The 7,666-nt window shown below is 48.1% G+C and overlaps 1 pseudogene; it reads left to right on the top strand.

The window, feature by feature from the left end:
- The first annotated feature begins 3 nt into the window (after positions 1-3).
- LOC119358042 lies at positions 4-1,678 on the top strand (annotated as a pseudogene).
- Positions 1,679-7,666: the final 5,988 nt, after the last annotated feature.

Raw genomic sequence — 7,666 nt, 5'->3', positions numbered from 1 at the left:
GACGGAGGGGGCGCCGGCGCGGATGAGAGCAAGAGGGATCTTGATTTGCGCATCACCAAGATCCTGGCCGAGTACCACGCGCCCCGCCGCGCGCTCCCCCTCCTCGAGCTCAACGGCCGGCTTCTTGCGGAGGAGGACGAGGAGGGGGAGGCCGAGGTCGTCTCCCCGCTCACGGCCCCGGCCCCGGCCCTGCCCGTCGTGGTCGTCGACGGGCGGCCGTCCAAGCGCCGGGTCGTCGCCGGCGGAGGAGGAGGCGACGAGGCCTCGCCGTACCAGCGCCGGCTGTGGGTCAAGAACCGGTCCAGCGAGTGGTGGGAGCTGCGGAGCAGCCCCGGGTACCCGGAGGCGGAGTTCCTGCGGGAGTTCCGGATGGGCCGCGCCACGTTCGGCATGGTCTGCGACGCGCTCGGCGCCGCCGTCGCCAAGGAGGACACGGCGCTCCGCGCCGCCATCCCGGTGCGGCAGCGCGTGGCCGTCTGCGTGTGGCGGCTCGCCACCGGCGAGCCGCTCCGGCTCGTCTCCAAGCGCTTCGGCATCGGCATCTCCACCTGCCACAAGCTGGTGCTGGAGGTGTGCGCCGCCATCCGGTCCATCCTCATGCCGCGCTTCCTCCGGTGGCCGGACCGCGCCTCCGCCGCCGCCGCCGCCGTGAAGGCCAGCTTCGAGGCCAGCTCGGGCGTGCCGGACGTGGTGGGCGCCATGTACACCACCCACATCCCCATCATCGCGCCCAAGGTGCACGTCGCCTCCTACTTCAACCGCCGGCACACGGAGCGCAACCAGAAGACGTCCTACTCCATCACGCTGCAGGGGGTGGTCGGCCCCGACGCCTCCTTCACCGACGTCTGCATCGGCTGGCCGGGGTCCCTCGCCGACGACCAGGTGCTCGACAAGTCGGCGCTGCAGCAGCGCGCCGCGGCCGGGATGATGGAGGGGTCCTGGGTGGTCCTGGGTGGTCGGCGGCGCCAGCTACCCGCTCACCGACTGGTGCCTCGTCCCCTACACCCACCAGAACCTCACCTGGACGCAGCACGCCTTCAACGAGAAGGTGGCCGACCTCCGGGGGGTGGCCGTCGACGCATTCTCGCGGCTCAAGAGCCGGTGGGCCTGCCTGCAGAAGCGCACCGAGGTGAAGCTCCAGGACCTCCCCGTGGTGCTGGGCGCCTGCTGCGTGCTCCACAACATCTGCGAGGCCAGAGGGGAGGCCATGCCGCCGGAGCTCCGGGTGGAGGTGGAGGACGACCTGGGCGTGCTGGACAACCCCGTGCGCTCCGACGCCGCCGCCAAGGCCAGGGACAAGATCGCGCACAACCTCCTCCACCGCGGACTCGCCGGCACAGCCTTCTTCTAATTAGCTGCTACTGCATCCTCTCCTCCTGATCGGTTCCACTCTTGATGGTTCAACGATCTTGAGCTTACAATCTGCTCATTCCATTCCATGGTTCGATCCACACCCTGTCAAAGAATCGAATTTTCAGCTGCGAAATCAATAGGAGGGCCGTCGTAGTTAACTCAGTCGTATCCCTTGAAAGAAATGAAGAAAGAAAGTTTTACACATAGCAGAAAAGAAGAAGATTCAATTGTTTGGTTCATTCTTCAGTTCATCTAGTATTTGTTGTTTGTATATAAAAGTACATTTTTGGACTTGGTTTTGGGGCAGACAAACAATCAAACCAAACAAATGTCTCTGCTTTGCTATGCAAATATGCAATCTTAATCTTGTTTGACCTCAACTGCAATGCAAGGCTTGTTTGTCTGTGGCTTTGTTTAGAGTGTTGTTGTGTGTGAATGTGGCATAGTTTGGTCAGTCAAATAACTAGGCTGATTCGGATTTAGCAGAGGTCCAGGTCCAGGTCCAGGTTCAGGTTCAGGACTGGGTTGTGTGTGAACACATCCGTCAGAGGAAGGAATACTCGCGGTGCAAGAAAGAAAGAGCCCACACAAGTGTCAAAAAGTCCCTTTCTTTCTTTGGAGGACCAGCTCTAGCGAGCCTTCTACTTTGAATAGTTTAAAACAAATAGTTAGAGACAGAGGTTGTATTTTGAAGTTCTAAAAAATTCAACATGTTTATATGGATGTACTAGTATATTGTACATGTGCAAATTTTGATGCTGCAATGAATAACCCTGTGAGTTAGACCAAAAATAACAAAATCATGATTTTGGAAAGATGAACCGTGCATGTACTATTCACTATTAGTCTGTATTAGACCGTTTTTAAGTAAATCTTCATTTGGGATATAAAAATTTGTAAGTGTGCATCGTAGCTTTCTATAGCAATAACAAATATTCTGATGGTACTATTAGTTAACCAGGGTTCTGAACTTGCGTGTAGTTTAGCTGATGGAAGCTTTGAAATAAGGTTCCATTTTCATGCCGGGGACAAGATGGCGCACAACCTCCTCAACCGCGACCTCGCCGACACTGCTCTCTTTTGATTGATCCCAGTCCGCCATCGCTCTTCGACCGCGATCTTTACATTTATCTGGTTTATTTCATTCAATTTGATGCAAACTCCATCAAAGAATCAAATTTTCAGTTGCTCATAGTCAAAGAACAGAGAGAGCTCTTCTCCCCATGTCAAAGAAACCTAGCAAGACAACAAGGTTCGCTTTCTTGTGGCTTTGTTTAGAGTGTTGTGTGTGAATGTGGCATGATTTGGTCAGTCAAATTATTAGGGTCAGGACCGGGTGTGAGTTGGATTTAGCAGATTCAGGTTCAGGACCGGGTGTGAACTCGTCCGAGGAATACTGACAGCACAAGTGTGCTCTTTATTAGGGTTGATTTTTATTCTTCAATTGCTTGCTCATAGTCATATAAGAAAAAGGATTTACACCATACAAAAAACATGAGAAGACTTGTTTTTTATTTAATTCTTTGTTTTAAGTGAATTAATCCCAATATGTCATTGCTCCTACCTCGCTCCTCGATTGATGATAATGCCCTTCCCCCTTTCTGCTTCGTCGGTCATTAGAGGCTTCTTGAATTTCCAATTCCTATTTTGTATTTATTTTCTAAGCACAGTATAAAAATTATCCATTCACTGAAAATTTGTTCATTTTGGTTAGTTTCAATCAGATCAGATCCCAAAAGCCATCAAAAGCAATATCAGATTAGATGGTTTCCCCTCTCAAAGCGTATATCACCAAATGTGGTAAATGTCTTTTACGGTCACCATATGAGCGTCATCTCTCCTTGAATAAATTCTAAACAGACGACATTGTCAGATTTCGATGACTGAAAGAAGTGAGGGACACATTATTCTAATTGAACATAACAAAACACCCTGATCAAATGGTTTACTAGCAAAATTTGACCTTTTTTGGAAGTTCATTAAAGGCGACTTAATGTTGTTGCTTAACGACCTCCACGATTAGTAACCTTGAGCGACTTAATGGAGTTGTTTAACGACCTCCACGATTAGTAACCTTGAGCTCTTTAGATTGAATTTCGGTGAAACAAATTTGCTACCAAAAACTATGAAGGCTTGTCGAATCCAACAATATGGACCCATAGGTCTTCTAGCCTTCAAGATTTACACAGAGGTGGCAAGCAACATGACAAAAGGGGTCGCTGACTATGTCGTCCAATGCATCCGAGTAAGTCATATTTCAACCCTAAAAATCTAGACAAACCATGCAAAAGAGTTCCTATGCACTACGCACACCACGCTAGCCTAAATCAAACTTCGTCGCCAGAGATGTCCATGACGTCCGTGCCGGATAGTTGGGCGCGTCGCAGGGCTCCGGCTCCTCCTCCTCCTCGTCCATATGCACGAGCATCTTGTCGGCGTCCGCCCCCTCTGCCTCCTGCAGACGACGGCACTTGGCCTCCGCTGCCGATTCCGACAGGAAGTAATGGAGGATCGCATGCTGCCCCGCCTGCAAATCCGCGCCCCAGTGTCCCCCACGTACTCCTCCAGCTCCTCCTCCCGGTCGCCCTCCTCCTGCTCCTCCTTCTCCTCCTCCAACTCCTCCTCCCTGTCCTCCTCTGGATCTACCGCATCTGGAGGTAGCCCCGCAGCGACCCGGGCTTCGCACCTTAAGATCTGCTCAAGCAGTTGCAGCTAACGGGATGGGGGAAATGTGGATGGGTAGGGTATCAGTGGCAGCGGTCGGCTTAAATAGCTAGGCTAGGGCACTACGCGGCGACGGAGGATACGCCCGTCGTACTGTTTGTTTCCGGGCAATTTCATGTGGGACCCCGCCGTCAGGACGACGTGGCGGACGCACCCAGCCTCCTCATATCCGCTCCATAATTGCGCTAGATATGAAGGATGTCGAGCAGCCCAGGCTTTTGAGACCCGTTTGAGGTGTTCGTCCGAGCTAGTCAGGTTTTTCTGACCGGTCAGTGACCGGGCCATCCGCCTGGGCGTTTGAGACGGGTTTGAGACTGTAGATGCTCTAACATTGCCGATATTTACTCTTTCGCAAAAATCGGAGGTACGCCCTGGCAAACGCTGGTTACATAAAAAAAAACTATACAAAAAGTTGACCCACGTTATCAGACAGACATCGGCGTCCTCTATTGAATTCTGGAGAGTTACATGAATTTTACAACCGACTATGAGACAGGCAGTAGCTGATCCTCCTACTACGAAAACGAAATAAGTAACCTAGAGACGATTACGACTCAACCGATGGTTGGATATTTTTCCTTTCCTTGGGATCTGCACCTGTGAAGAAGTCAAAAACCCCAGGGACCAGATGGCGCACAACCTCCTCCATCGTGGCCTCGCCGGCACTGCCTTTGATCCATCCCAACCTTGCCGGCCAACAATCTTTAGCTTAAACCTGGTCATGCCATTCGATTCAATCCAAACTCTGTTTAAAGAATCAAAATTTTCAGTTGCTCAATAAGTGGGCCGTAGGAAAGAAAGAAATTTTTACATCATGTCAAAGAAACATGCTAGCAGATGAAGGAAAGAAGATTCAGTTGTTTGGTTTGATTCTTCGGTTCATCTATCCTGTATATAAATTTTTGGACTTGGTTGGCAAACAAACAAACAAATGTCTTTGCTACTATGCTATCTCTGGATGCTCTTGTTTGACCTCAAGTTTTCCTCTCTTGTTAGCTGCAATGCAAGGCTTGTTTGTCTGTGGCTTTGTTTAGAGTGTTGTGTGTGAATGTGGCATGATTTGGTCAGTCAAACTCAAATTGCTAGGCTGAGTTGGATTTAGCAGATTCAGGTTCAGGACCGAGTGTGAACTCGTCCGAGGAATACTGACAGTGCAAGAAAAAGCACACAACTGAGCTCTTTATTATGGTCGATTTTTATTCTTCACTTGCTTGCTCATAGTCATAGAAGAGAAAGAGAGAGTGAAGTCTGAGTTTTGGGAGGTTGTTAACATGGATCCTAATAAATGATGAAACACAAGAAAAAGGATTTACACCATACAAAAAACATGAGAAAAGAAGGACTTGTTTTTTATTTAATTCTTTGTTTTAAGTGAATTATTCCCAATATGTCATCGATCCTACCTCGCTCCTCGATTGATGATAATGCCCTTCCCCCTTTCTGCTTCGCCGGTCATTAGAGGCTTCTTGAATTTCCAATTCCCTATTTTGTATGTATTTTCTAAGCGCAGTCTAAAAAATTATCATTCACTGAAAATTTGTTCATTTGGTTAGTTTCAATTAGATCCGATCCCAAAAGCCATCAAAGGCAATATCAGATTAGATTGTTTCCCCTCTAAAGGCATATATCACAAAATTTGGTAAAGGTCTTCTACGGTCCCCATATGAGCGTCATCTCTCCTTGGATGAATTCTAAACAGACGACATTGTTAGATTTCGACGACTGAAAGAGGTGAGGGACACATTATTCTAAATTCAACATAACAAAACACCCTGATCAAATGGTTTACTAGCAAAATTTGACCATTTTCGGAAGTTCATTAAAGGCGACTTAATGGAGTTGTTTAACGACCTCCACGATTAGTAACCTTGAGCGATTTCGATTGAATTTCGGTGAAACAATTTTGCTACCAAAAACTGTGGAGGCTTGTCGAATCCAACAATATGGACCCATATGTCTTCTTGACGCTAGCTTCAAGATCTACACAGAGGTAGCAAGCAACATGACAAAGGGGGCTGCTGACTATGTCGTGCAATGCATCCGAGTATCTCATATTCCATCTCTCAAATCCATACAAACCATGCAAAGAGTTCCTATGCACTACATACACCACGCTAGCGTAAATTAAACTTCAGCGCCGGAGATGTCCATGACGTCCGTGCCGGATAGTTGGGCGCGTCGCAAGGCTCCGGCTCCTCCTCATCCATATGCTCGAGCATCTCGTCGGCGTTCGCCCTCTCTGCCTCCTGCTGACGATGGCGCTTGGCCTCCGCCACTGATTCCGATCGAAAGTAATCGAGGATCGCCTGTTGCCCGCCTGCAAATCTGCGGCCCCAGCGTCCCCCATGTACTCCTCGTGGTCCTCCTCCTCCACGTCCTCCTCGTGCTCCACCTCCTCCCCGTTCTCCTCGTGCTCCTCCTTCTCCTCCTCCAACTCCTCCTCTTCTTCCTCCTCCGGATCTATCACATCCGGTGGTAGCACCGCGGCGATCCGGGCTTCACGCTTTGAGATCTGCTCAAGCAGTTGCAGCCGGCGCTCCGGCGTTAGATACATTGTTTGAATTTGAATTTATTTGTGGGAACTTATGTCAAATTTAAGAATTGGGCGTTTTCTGTTTGCGGGTCGACGCGGTGGTGCCCGAGCAGACCCCGCAAAAAGCCGACCCGTAAAAAAAGTATTCCACGAATATCCTTTCATACGGGTCCATTGGGACATCTGCTTCTGCGACCGTCCGAGCCAGTCCGCAAAGGCCGTTTTTCACGAACTGCAAACGCGTTTTGCGGGCCGGCCGGATGCGGGGTCTGCTAGAGATGCTCTTAAAGAGGGCTCTGGAGGCGAACATGCGGTTGCTAGAGCTTGCACGACGCTAGCGGGGCCATGGTCGATGTGCGCCCGCTCTTTCATTTTAAAATATGGATCTTGTTTCTTAACGATTAGAAAATGTAAAGAAAATATCATAATTTTTTTGTTAAGAAGCCACAGACATGATAAAAAGGTTCATGAATATAAAAATGCATGTGAACTAAAAAATTGTTCACAAAATTTTAAACTATCCATGAATTTCAAAAAATGCCATGAATTTGAATTTTTTATGTATTCGAAAATGTTCATGGCTGTTAAAATTTCACTAATTTGGAAAATCATGAATTAAAAAGTGTGAATAAAGTTGAGAAATTTTTATGAATTGTTTTATAAATTTAAAAAATTCCACAGTTTTTTTTTTGAAAACTGTGACATATTCACGAAGTTTATGAGAAGTTAATATTATTTTACTGATATAAACAAAAAGCAAAAAAAAGAAAACACTACTCCCTCCAATCAAATCAAAATTAATTAACGCAGCTTCTATGCAACATTGTATAAAAATATTGTATTGAGGCTGCGTCAATTAACTCATAGAAAACACCATCAAAAAATTAATTCATAGAAAAATAATTTAAAAACCGGAAAGAAAACACAGAAAAAAAAGGCCGGCCGCGTCCAGTGGAAGGCCGAGATGTGAGAAAAAGAAGTCCACTGTGTTTTACCAAAAAATGTAAGAAAAAATGCACAAAAAAATCGGAGCAGACGGTGGCGCCGGGCGGTGGG

Source organism: Triticum dicoccoides, chromosome 2A (genome assembly GCF_002162155.2).
Source record: "Triticum dicoccoides isolate Atlit2015 ecotype Zavitan chromosome 2A, WEW_v2.0, whole genome shotgun sequence".
NCBI lineage: Eukaryota > Viridiplantae > Streptophyta > Magnoliopsida > Poales > Poaceae > Triticum > Triticum dicoccoides.
This window is presented reverse-complemented; position numbering and strand designations above follow the sequence as displayed.